Below are 12,475 nucleotides of genomic sequence, written 5' to 3' on the forward strand. Positions count from 1 at the left end.
GGACCATGTAAAGCCAATCATAGGACAGCATGGCCCTGCCAGGATGGCTGATCTAGGATTGTACACATGATCTGAGGTGGGTCATTCAGAGAACACCCTTGAACTCTGATGTCTTCAATCTTTTCTTTCCTTATTGGAGAAGCCTTCAGGATATAAAACCCTAGGGCAGGTAGCTTGGACTCCCTCAGTAGGTGAAGCCTTAAGGAAGAAAGTTGTCAGGCTAAGACCATCAAAGAAGAGGGAATGAAAGTGTGAGGGTGTGGAATAGAGACCTGATGACTTCAGATTTCTTGGGTCCAGTCACTGAGATCTTTGTATTTGCTCTGATTCTTGTGTCCTGGATTCCCAGAATCATTTAAATGAGTCTCCCATTTCCTGGAAGCCAGTTGGAAGTGGGCTCCTCTCAACTGTGATTCAGACTTGGTTCTAGATCCTTCCCAAACATTGTACACCTCCCAGACACAAACAGAGGCACCTATTTGTTTCAGCACCATTACAAGTAAAACATTTTATTCTTTATTGAAAATAGGGTGTTCAGACCACAAAATACAGTTCACCAGCATCCTGGGCAGGAGTACCCGAAGTGTGATTTAGTGTTTGCTTGGAGCGGCCTTACCGATTCCTGAACCACTCCAAGCATTTATACTGCCTGTGCCAGGCCAATCCTGTCATTTCCTCAATTCAGGACTGAGAAATACAGCCTCAGGAAGTCGTCACCCAGCATCCAGGTCTCTCTAGATGTCTTCACTGTGTTCTCTATAAAGGTGGTATAGCAGTGGCCTCTAGAATCCTGGGGGAGTCAGAGACACATACCAGTCAGCCTGAGCCCTTACGTGCGACTCCCACAAATATCCAGACCAAGCACAATTCTTGGTTTTATTTCCTCTTTTGGTAAGTATCAAGGGATTTTCTCCTTAGCAGGGGATATGAGAGTTCATCCACAACTGAAGGGGCCAAGATATGTGGTTGCCATGAGGAAGGGTGTGGGGGAGAGGAGGACTGGGAGTTGTGGATACAGAGGAATGATAAACCACAAAGTCTTACTGTAGAGCATAAAGAAATATATTAAATATCCAGTGATAAACCACATGAAAAAGTATAAGAAAAAGAATATATATTTCTGTATGTGTATAACTGAGACACATTGCTGTGCAGCAGATCTTAACGCAACCCTGAAGATTAGCCACACTTCAATAAACATTTTAGAAAAGAAAAAGAGTGTCCATAGTTGTACTCTCTCCCTATTTATTTCCTTCTGACTCCTGCTCCTTGGTTTCTCTGCAGAGAATTCTGGTTCTCCTCCTGCATCCCCACAATTTGTACTTAATTAAAAAACTCTATTTTGTATTGGAGTATAGCTGATTAACAATATTCTGAATTTCAGGGGAACAGTAAACGTACTCAACCATATACATCCATGTATCCTGGTTGCAAAAATACCCCTCCCATCTGGGTTGTCATATAATTAACTGGAGTTCCCTGTTCTACACAGTAACCCTTTGTTGGTTATCCATCTTAAATAGAACAGTGCCCACAACACATTGTTGAAGATTTAACTTAGAAATTCTGGGAAGCCTCCTTTGGCCCACACTCACCCTCTTTGGCCACTCCAGGCTTGGTTGGGTAATGTACTCTGGTTTTCCAACCCCACTGGACAGTCCGTAGCCCTCATCACCCTGAGTAAGTCCCCAGTGCCCCATTGCAGAGCACCTTGGGATGCCATTTGCATGGAATCCAGTGCAGTTTTGCCCAGAACCAAGCGACCCTCCATATGGCTCCATGAGTTTACAGTTTTAGAATTCCTGAAATTCTCTCCCTTCCTCAAAGTCTTCTTTGAGCCCATCGGCCAGCTCTGAACTCCCCTAGATAGCTGACATGAATTCTCCACCCTATGCTGGGGCTGAACAATCACTGTGTACACTTTATTCACATTAGCATCCAGCCTTCCCACAGAGGGGTCAGGTATCCTAACTCATAAAGGGGGCACCCAGCCAGAGCTAGGGGAAGATGCATCCGAGAATGAGAGTGACTGTGTAATTTATCATCCAAACCAGGAAAACTGCGAGAAGGGAAGGGAGACTGTTAATCCCTATAGTGGGACAGCACACTGGGAGTATCCCCAGCCATTCTCCTTGTCACATGACTTATTTCAAAGACTGCTAGAGCTGACCTCCAGTGTTCATCCATCTGAGGGTTCAGATTGAACTGAAGCTCTTTGAACAATGAGGAACTGAGTGATCCCATCTCCTATTGATTCCCACCATGTCAGCATGGTGTGGTGTCTCCACATTTATTTCAAGATGATCAGTGTCCCAGATGGCTCTTTACTCTCAAGTGGTTCCTATTGTCAGAGTCTGGCCAGCCCCAGGGCTCAGCAGCATCTGCAATAGTGTGAGATGGCCTGCAGAGGGCACCCTCTTCCACGTAGCAGCCCAAGGGTTCTGCAAGTTCCTATTTGAGAACCACGCCTCAGGGTCCTCTCCTCACCTTGAGGATGTAAGCTTGAGCTGGGACTGGGTAGTTGATACCATTAATCGTGAAGATAATAGAGGGCAGGGTACTGACCATAAAACATGAAACAGTGCTATTAGAGACAGAGAGAGAGAGAGGTTGGCACTGGAGATCCTTCTTGTGTATGGAGACTGGGAGTGACCCTGGGGCATGACCCTTCACCTCGGAATCCCTTGGCGTGGCACCAATGAGTTTCTGGATGTTATTGACCAGTCTTCTTGGGCCAAAGGTCAGTGATGTCTCAGTATCCACGAAGGGCTCACAGCCACCAGAACAAGCAATAACCTTTCTTTTCATGGAGATGCTGAGAGACAGTGTGACTGAGAAGGATCAAGGTCACTCTGAGTCTCCCTAGAGCTTGCCCTTTCCTGACTGTCTTCTAAACAGCCCTTTGTCTCTTGCCCTCTTTTCCTTTGCTTGTGACACGGCACCTTCCTTGACATTCTTGAATGCAGTACTTGAATACACCAGGCTTTTTTGCACCTTGACACAAGCTGGTCTTCCTTCCTAGAGGAGGCCCCTCCCCTTTGACTAGCAAATTTCTTCTCATCTTCCAGATTTCAGCTAATTGTCATGGTTTCAGGGAAGTCTTTCCCCTGCTGTTTATCAGTCTCCTTTCTTGACAGTCTCTGTAGACACTTCCTCATGTCTAGCATGTACCAAAGTCACAATTCACTATGTGTGTGTCTCATTTCCTGTGCATCTACCTTCTTAATGTGAGGGCAAGTTTTACCTCATTGCTTCCTTAAAGTGCCTGGCACACAGTGGATTCCCAATGCTTGTCTGTATAGTGAGTGAATGAAGACTGTGAGAATAATGAATGAGAAACATCCATAGAGCTGTATCTGATTGGGAACACATAATGGGTTAATCGCAGGGTGAAGATGGAGATTCACGAGGGCAGCTGATTCTCATAGTGGTGGGAGAGAGGGCCTCCTCTGGGAGAGGGTGTCTGCCAGCACTGCTCCTACAACCAGCTCAGACCCTGAGACCCCGGCCAGGAAATACATGACTAGCCCACAGAAACTCCAAAGGACGGGTCAGCTTTTGTCTGAGGGTATTACACAGAATTCTATCAATTATGCCTCTTGTCCTCAGGCCACTCCTGGATTCCACCTTCCTGATTCTCTGTTATAGCTCCTGCCCCACTGTGTGCCCATGAACTTGACGTGTCTTTTTTTATTAGTTGCTTTCACATCTTAAGACTCCAGTAAATCTCTATACACTTCTCAGTAGTTGCTCCCTTAGGAGACCAGTTCTCACGATTTGCTCAGGACTTTGCCTGTTTTTAAACTGACATTTATCTGTACTGAGAACTTCCTTGGTCCCAGGTAGCCCCGGACAGTTGGTCATCTTATACCTCTGTTCAGGATGGAGAAATTCTCCCTGATTCTCTGTTCACCACACTGTAGAATCCTCTAACCATGATCCACGCCTCACAGGGCAGTGAGTGAAGCCCTCTCCCAGCTGCACAGACCTCTCCAGACCCTTTTAGGACCCTAGTCAGAGAGCTGATCAGAAGGCCTGGGGATTATGAACGCATGGGTTGCTTGTGTATCTATGTGCTTGTGTGTTTGTTTGTATGTGTGTTTGTGTGTGTCTGTGTGTGCTTGTGTGTCTCTGACTAGCTATGCATGTTTTTATGTGTCTCTGTGTAAGAAGGCAATGGCAACCCACTCCAGTACTCTTGCCTGGCAAATCCCATGGACGGAGGAGCCCAGGAGGCTGCCGTCCATGGGGTAGCTAGGAGTCGGACACTACTGAGCGAATTCACTCTCACTTTTCACTTTCATGCACTGGAGAAGAAAATGGCAACCCACCCCAGTGTTCTTGCCTGGAGAATCTCAGGGACGGGGGAGTCTGGTGGCTGCCGTCTATGGGGTCACACAGAGTCAGACACGACCGAAGCATCTGCGACTGGCGTGCTAATCACAGGCGGCTGCGACCGGCGCGCTAAGCACGGCCAAGAGGAGTTACCCCACGTCCGAGGTCAGGGGCAGCGTCCGAGAGTACCAGACTGCGACGGTGCAGGAATGGCTGAGAAGAGCTACCCTGCATCCGAGGTCAGGGGGGGCAGCCGAGAGGAGATACCCAGCATCTGAGGTCAGGGGTGGCAGGTGGGGGAGCTACCCCACTTCCCCACGCCTGAGGCCAGGGGCGATGGCTGGGAGGACGAACCCCACGTCCAAGAAGCTGTGGCTGCACCAGCACAGGAGGGCCTAGAGGAGCTATCCCATGTTGAAGGTCAGGAAGGGCAGCGGTGAGGAGATACCCCTCGTCCAAGGTAAGGAGCAATGTCTGCGCTTTGCTGGAGCAGCCATGAAGAGATATCCCACGCCCAAGGTAAGAGAAACCCAAGTTAGACGGTAGGTGTTGCAAGAGGGCATCAGAGGGCAAACACACTGAAACCATACTCACAGAAAACTAGTCAATCTAATCACACTAGGACCACAGCCTTGTCTAACTCAATGAAACTAAGCCATGCCCGTGGGGCAACCCAAGATGTGCGGGTCATGGTGGAGAGATCTGACAGAATGTGCTCCCCTGGGGAAGGGAATGGCAAACCACTTCAGTATTCTTGCCTTGAGAACCCCATAAACGGTATGAAAAGACAAAATGATAGGATACTGAAAGAGGAACTCCCCAGGTTAGTATGTGCCCAATAGGCTACTGGAGATCAGAGGAGAAATAACTCCAGAAAGAATGAAGGGATGGAGCCAAAGCAAAAACAATACCCAGCTGTGGATGTGACTGGTGATTAAAGCAAAGTCCAATGCTGTAAAGAGAAATTATGCATAGGAATCTGGAATGTCAGATCCATGAATCAAGGCAAATTGGAAGTGGTCAAACAGGAGATGGCAAGAGTGAACGTCAACATTCTAGGAACCAGCAACTAAAATGGACTGGAATGGATGAATTTAACTCATATGACCATTATATCTACTACTGTGGGCAGGAATCCATCAGAAGAAATGGAGTAGCCATCATGATCAACAAAAGAGTCCGAAATGCAGTACTTGGATACAATCTCAAAAACGACAGAATGATCTCTGTTCGTTTCCAAGGCAAACCATTCAATATCACAGTAATCCAAGTCTATGCCCCAACCAGTAATGCTGAAGAAGCTGAAGTTGAATGGTTCTGTGAAGACCTACAAGACCTTTGAGAACTAACAACCAAAAAAGATATCCTTTTCATTATAGGGACTGGAATGCAAAAGCAGGAGGTCAAGAAACACCTGGAGTAACAGGCAATTTGGCCTTGGAATACAGAATGAAGCAGGGCAAAGACTAATAGAGTATTGCCAAGAAAAATGCACTGGTCATATAAAACACCATCTTCCAACAACACAAGAGAAGACTATACACATGGACATCACTAGATGGTCAACACTGAAATCAGATTGATTATATCTTTGCAGCCAAAGATGGAGAAGCTCTACACAGTCAACAAAAACAAGACAAGGACCTGACTGTGGCTCAGATAAGGAACTCCTTATTGCCAAATTCAGACTTAAATTGAAGAAAGTAGGGAAAACCACTAGACCATTCAAGTATGACCTAAATCAAATCCCTTATGATTATACAGTGGAAGTGAGAAATAGATTTAAGGGACTAGATCTGACAGACAGAGTGCCTGATGAATTATGGATGGAGGTTCTTGACATCGAACAGGAGACAAGGATCAAGGCCATCCCCATGGAAAAGAAATGCAAAAAAGCAAAATGGCTGTCTGAGGATGCCTTACAGATACCTGTGAAAAGAAGAGAAGTGAAAAGCAAAGGAGAAAAGGAAAGATATAAGCATCTGAATGCAGAGTTCCAAAGAATAGCAAGAAGAGATAAGAAAGCCTTCCTCAGCGATCAATGCAAAGAAATAGAGGCAAACAACAGAATGGGAAAGACTAGAGATCTCTTCAAGAAAATTAGAGATACCAAGCGAATATTTCATGCAAAGATGGACTCTATAAAGGACAGAAATGGCATGGACCTAAGAGAAGCAGAAGATATTAAGAAGAGGTGGCAAGGATACACAGAAGAACTGTACAAAATGGATCTTCATGACCCAGATAATCACGATGGTGTGATCACTGACCTAGAGCCAGACATCCTGGAATGTAAAGTCAAGTGGGTCTTAGGAAGCATCACTATGAACAAAGCTAGTGGAAGTGATGGAATTCCAGTTGAGCTATTTCAAATCCTGAAAGATGATGCTGTGCAAGTGCTGTACTCAATATGCTAGCAAATTTGGAAAACTCAGCAGTGGCCAGAGGACTGGAAAATGTTCATTTTCATTCCAATCTCAAATAAAGGTAATGCCAAAGAATGCTCCAACTACTGCACAATTGCACTCATCTCACACGCTAGTAAAGTAATGTTCAAAATTCTCCAAGCCAGGCTTCAGCAATACGTGAACCATGAACTTCCAGATCTTCAAGCTGGTTTTAGAAAAGGCAGAGAAACCAGAGATCAAATTGCCAACATCTGCTGGATCATGGAAAAAGCAAGAGAATTCCAGAAAAAAATCTATTTCTGCTTTATTGACTATGTCAAAGCCTTTGACTTTATGGATCACAATAAACTGTGGAAAATTTTGAAAGAGATGGGAATACCAGATCACCTGACCTGCCTCTTGAGAAACCTATATGCAAGTCCAGAAGCAACAGTTAGAACTGGACATGGAACAACAGACTGTTTCTAAATAGGAAAAGGAGTACATAAAGTCTATATGTTTTCACCCTGCTTATTTAACTTCTATGCAGAGTACATCATGAGAAACGCTGGGCTGGAAGAAGCACAGCTGGAATCAAGATGGCCAGGAGAAATATCCATAACCTCAGATATGCAGTGACACCACCCTTATGGCAGAATGTGAAGAGGAACTAAAAAGCCTCTTGATGAAATTGAAAGTGGAGAGTGAAAAAGTTGGCGTAAAGCTCAACATTCAGAAAACGAAGATCATGGCATCTGGTCCTATCACTTCACGGGAAATAGATGGGGAAACATTAGAAACAGTGTCAGACTTCATTTACGGGGCTCCAAAATCACTGCAGATGGTGACTGCAGCCATGAAATTAAAAGAGGCTTACTCCTTGGAAGAAAAGTTATGACCAACCTAGATAGCATATTCAAAAGCAGAGACATTATAGCCAACAAAGGTCCGTCTAGTCAAGGCTATGGTTTTTTCCAGTGGTCATGTATGGATGTGAGGGTTGGACTGTGAAGAAGGCTGAGAGCTAAAGAATTGATGCTTTTGAACTGTGGTGTTGGAGAAGACTCTTGAGCATCCCTTGGACTGCAAGGAAATCCAACTAGTCCATCCTAAAGGAGATCAGTCCTGGGATTTCTTTGGAAGGAATGATGCTAAAGCTGAAACTCCAGTACTTTATCCACCTCACCTCATGTGAAGAGTTAACTTATTGGAAAAGATTCTGATTCTGGGAGGGACTGGGGGCAGGAGGAGAAGGGGACAGAGGATGAGATGTCTGGATGGCATCACTGACTCGATGGAGGTGAGTCTGAGTGAACTCTGGGAGCTGGTGATGGACAGGGAGGCCTGGCATGCTGTGATTCATGGGGTCACAAAGAGTCAGACACGACTGAGTGGCTGAACGGAACTGAAGATGCCATTGTGTGTATGTACTACAGCTTTCTTATCCATTCATCTGCTGATGGTCATCTAAGTTGCTTTCATGTCCTGGATATTATAAACATTGCTGCAATGAACATTGGGATACACGAGTCTCTTTCAATTCTGGTTTCCTCAGTGTGTATGCCCAGCAGTGGGATTGTTGGGTCATATGGCAGTTGTAGTTCCAGTTTTTTAAGGAATCTCCACACTGTTCTCCATTGTGGCTGTACTAGTGTGCATTCCCCCCAACAGTGTAAGAGGGTTCCCTTTTCTCCACAGCCTCTCCAGCATTTATTGTTTGTAGAGTTTTGGACAGCAGCCATTCTGACTGGCATGAAATGGTACCTCACTGTGGTTTTGGTTTGCATTTCTCTGATAATGAGCCATGTTGACCAACTTTTCATGTGTTTGTTAGCCATCTGTATGTCTTCTTTGGAGAAATGTCTGTTTAGTTCTTTGGCCCATTTTTTAATTGGGTAGTTTATTTTTCTGGAATTGAGCTTCAGGAGTTGCTTGTATATTTTTGAGATTAATTCTTTGTCAATTGCTTCATTTACTATTATTTTCTCCCAATCTGAAGGCTGTCTTTTCACCTTGCTTATAGTTTCCTTCATTATGCAAAAGCTTTTAAGTTTAATTAGGTCCCATTTATTTCTTTTTGTTTTATTTCCAATACTCTGGGAGTTGGGTCATAGAGGATCCTGCTGTGATTTATGTCGGAGAGTGTTTTGCCTATGTTTTCCTATAGGAGTTTTACAGTTTCTGGTCTTATGTTTGGATCTTTAATCCATTTTGAGTTTATTTTTGTGTATGGTGTTAGAATGTGTTGTAGTCTCAGTTTTACAAGTGGTTGACCAGTTTTCCCAGCAACACTTGTTAAAAAGATTGACTTTACTCCATTGTGTATTCTTGCCTCCTTTGTCAATGATAAAGGTGTCCATAGGTGAGTGGATTTATCTCTTGCCTTTCTATTTTGTTTCACTGATATATTTCTTTCTTTATTCCAGTACCATAATGTCTTGATGACTGTAGCTTTGTGGTAGAGTCTGAATTCAGGCAGGTTAATTCCTCCAGTTCCATTCTTCTTTCTCAAGATTGCTTTGGCTCTTCGAGGTTTTTGTATTTCCATACAAATTTTGAAATTATTTGTTCTAGTTCTGTGAAAAATACCATTGGTAGCTTGATAGGGATTGCATGAAATCTATAGATTGCTTTGGGTAGAATACTCATTTTCACTATATTGATTCTTCTGATCCATGAACACGGTATATTTCTCCATCTATTAGTGTGCTCTTTGATTTCTTTCACCATTGTTTTATAGTTTTCTATATATACAGCTTCTGTTTTTTAGATAGATATATTCCTATGTATTTTATTCTTTTCATTGCAATGGTGAATGGAATTGTTTCCTCAATTTCTTTTCTATTTTCTCATTATTTGTGTATAGGAATGAAAGGGATTTCTGTGTGTTGATTTTATATCCTGCAACTTTACTATATGCATTGATTAGCTCTAGTAATTTTCTGATGGAGTCTTTAGGGTTTTCTATGTAGAGGATCATGTCATCTGCAAACAGTGAGAATTTTACTTCTTCTTTTCCAGTCTGGATTCCTTTTATTTATTTTTCTGCTCTGATTGCTGTGGCCAAAACTTCTAAAACTATGTTGAATAGTAATGATGAGAGGGGGCACCCTTGTCTTATTCCTGACTTAGGGAAAATGCTTTCAATGTTTCACCATTGAGAATAATGTTTGCTGTGGGTTTGTCATATATAGTTTTGATTATGTTGAGGTATGTTCCTTCTAGTCCTGCTTTCTGGAGGGTTTTATCATAAATGGTTGTTGAATTTTTAAAAAGGCTTTCTCTGCATCTATTGAGATAATCATATGGTTCTTATCTTTCAGTTTGTTAATGTGGTGTATTACATTGATTGATTTGTGAATATTGAAGAATCCTTGCATCCCTGAGATAAAGGCCACTTGGTCATGATGTATGATCTTTTTAATATGTTGTAGGATTCTGTTTGCTAGAACTTTGTTAAGGATTTTTGCATCTATGTTCATCAGTGATATTGGCCTATATATGGCATCTTTGTCTGGTTTTGTATTAGGGTGATGGTGGCCTCACAGAATGAGTTTGGCAGTTTTTTTTCATCTGCAATTTTCTGGACGAGTTTAAGTAGGATAAGTGTTAGCTCTTCTATAAATATTTGGTAGAATTCAGCTGTGAAGCTGTCTCGTCCTGGGCTTTTGTTTGCTGAAAGATTTCTGATTACAGTTTCAATTTCTGTGCTGGGTCTGTTAAGCTGTTCTATTTCTTCCTGATTCAGTTTTGGAAAGTTATACTTTTCTAAGAATTTGTCCATTTCTTCAAGTTGTCTATTTTATTGTTGCTGATAGTTGTATAGTTGCTGATAGAAGTCTCTTATGATCCTTTGTATTTCTGTGTTGTCTGTTGTGATCTCTCCATTTTCATTTCTAATTTTGTTGATTCGATTCTTCTCCCTTTGTTTATTGATGAGTCTGTCTAATGGTTTGTCAATTTTATTTATCCTCTTAAAGGACCAGCTTTTGACTTTGTTGATTTTTCTTATGGTCTCCTTTGTTTCTTCTACATTTATCTATGCCCTAATTTTTAAGTTTTCTTTCCTTCTACTAACCCTGGGGTTCTTCATTTCTTCCTTTTCTAGGCGCTTTAGGTGTAGATTTATGTTATTTACTTGAATTTTTTCTTGTTTCATGACGTAAGCCTGTATTGCTATGAACCTTCCCCTTAACCCTGCTTTTACAGTGTCCCATAGTTTTGGGGTTGTTGTGTTTTCATTTGTATTCCTTTCTATGCATTTTTTTATTTCCTTTTTTATTTTTTCTCTGAATTGTTGGTTATTCATTCGGATGTTGTTCAGCCTCCATATGTTGAAATTTTTAATAGTTTTTCTCCTGTAATTGACATCTAATCTTACTGCATTGTGGCCAGAAAAGATGCTTGGGATTATTTCAATTATTCTAAATTTGCCAAGGCTAGATTTATGACCCAGGATGTGATCTATCCTGGAGAAGGTTCCATGTGCACCTGCAAAAAAGGTGAAATTCATTGTTTTGGGGTGAAATGTCCTATAGATATCAATTAGGCCTAATTGGGCTATGGTATCATTTAAAGTTTGTGTTTCCTTGTTATTTCCATGTTTAGTTGATCTATCCATAGGTGTGAGTGGGATATAAAAGTTTCCCACAATTCTTGTTTATTGTTTTTTTCCCTATACATATATATATATTTTTTTTTTTTTTTTTTTTTTTAATTTTGGCTGCACTAGGTCCTCATTGCTGCTCAGGACTTCTCTATTTGCAGCGAGCTGGGGCTACTCTGTAATTTCACTACACTGGCTTTTAAATCCTGTGTTTCTCTTGATGCAGATCACAGGCTCTAGGGCATTCAGTCTCAGTAGTTGTGGCCTGCCAGTTTAGTTGCCCTGGGGCATTTGAAATTTTCCCAAGCCAGGTCTCTAACGCATATCTTAAGCACTGGATCAAAAGGGAAAACACTCTGGAAGGAATTTGAAATATATCACTTTTACATGAAACTTGGCACCATGGCCTATTTTTAAGGAGACCAATAGAGCATAGTCCGCTACTTCAGGCAACTTCCTGGGACCAGGACTGATTTAGGTTTCCCTCCCAAATGTCCCTACAGCATCTTGAAGCTGTCCCCACCATGCCACTTTGTTCTTGCTTGAGTTTCTGAAACCCACACTAGATCACAGCTTCCAGAGGGTAGGGCTTCACTTGACTCACTTGTAAGTATACGTCAGTAGATCTTGTCTCATTATACCAGACTCTAATGTCAAGACAAGGCTAACACAAAGATCAGTTATACTATTATGAGTGTTAGATTACTGGTTCAACTACTGTAATCGAACCTTAAATGACATTGTCTTAAATACAATGCAATTTCAATTCTCTTTCATATAATATTAGTGCAGGTCTCTCCACAGGAATGAAGACCCACTTCTTTCTTGTCACAGCTTCCACCTGTGCTACTTACGTCTGGTCTAATATGGCTGTTCCAGCTCCTGTCATTATATCTGCATTTCAGCTTATTGGACAGGAAAATAATACTTCCATTTGGAAGTGACATATCACCTCTACTCAAATCCCACTGGCTGAGGTATCTTCCATGGTCATGGCAAATCTTGGAGTGGTAGGTCCACAGCTGGGCAGAGGAATGTGATCCTACTACAGAACATTCATGTTGAGTAAAAAAGGCCACTACCCTTCATTCATGTCCCTGTAATTCATTCTTCTTTGGTTCTCCCCACACAGCTTTAACCCTGTTTT

The 12,475-nt window shown here is 42.4% G+C and overlaps 1 pseudogene; it reads right to left on the minus strand.

Annotated features, from left to right (window-relative positions):
- Positions 1-640: 640 nt before the first annotated feature.
- Positions 641-12,475, minus strand: part of LOC139180695 (pregnancy-associated glycoprotein 1-like) — a 37,759-nt pseudogene continuing 25,924 nt past the window's right edge.

The sequence above is a fragment of the Bos indicus genome, chromosome 29, assembly GCF_029378745.1.
Source record: "Bos indicus isolate NIAB-ARS_2022 breed Sahiwal x Tharparkar chromosome 29, NIAB-ARS_B.indTharparkar_mat_pri_1.0, whole genome shotgun sequence".
Taxonomy (NCBI): Eukaryota; Metazoa; Chordata; class Mammalia; order Artiodactyla; family Bovidae; genus Bos; species Bos indicus.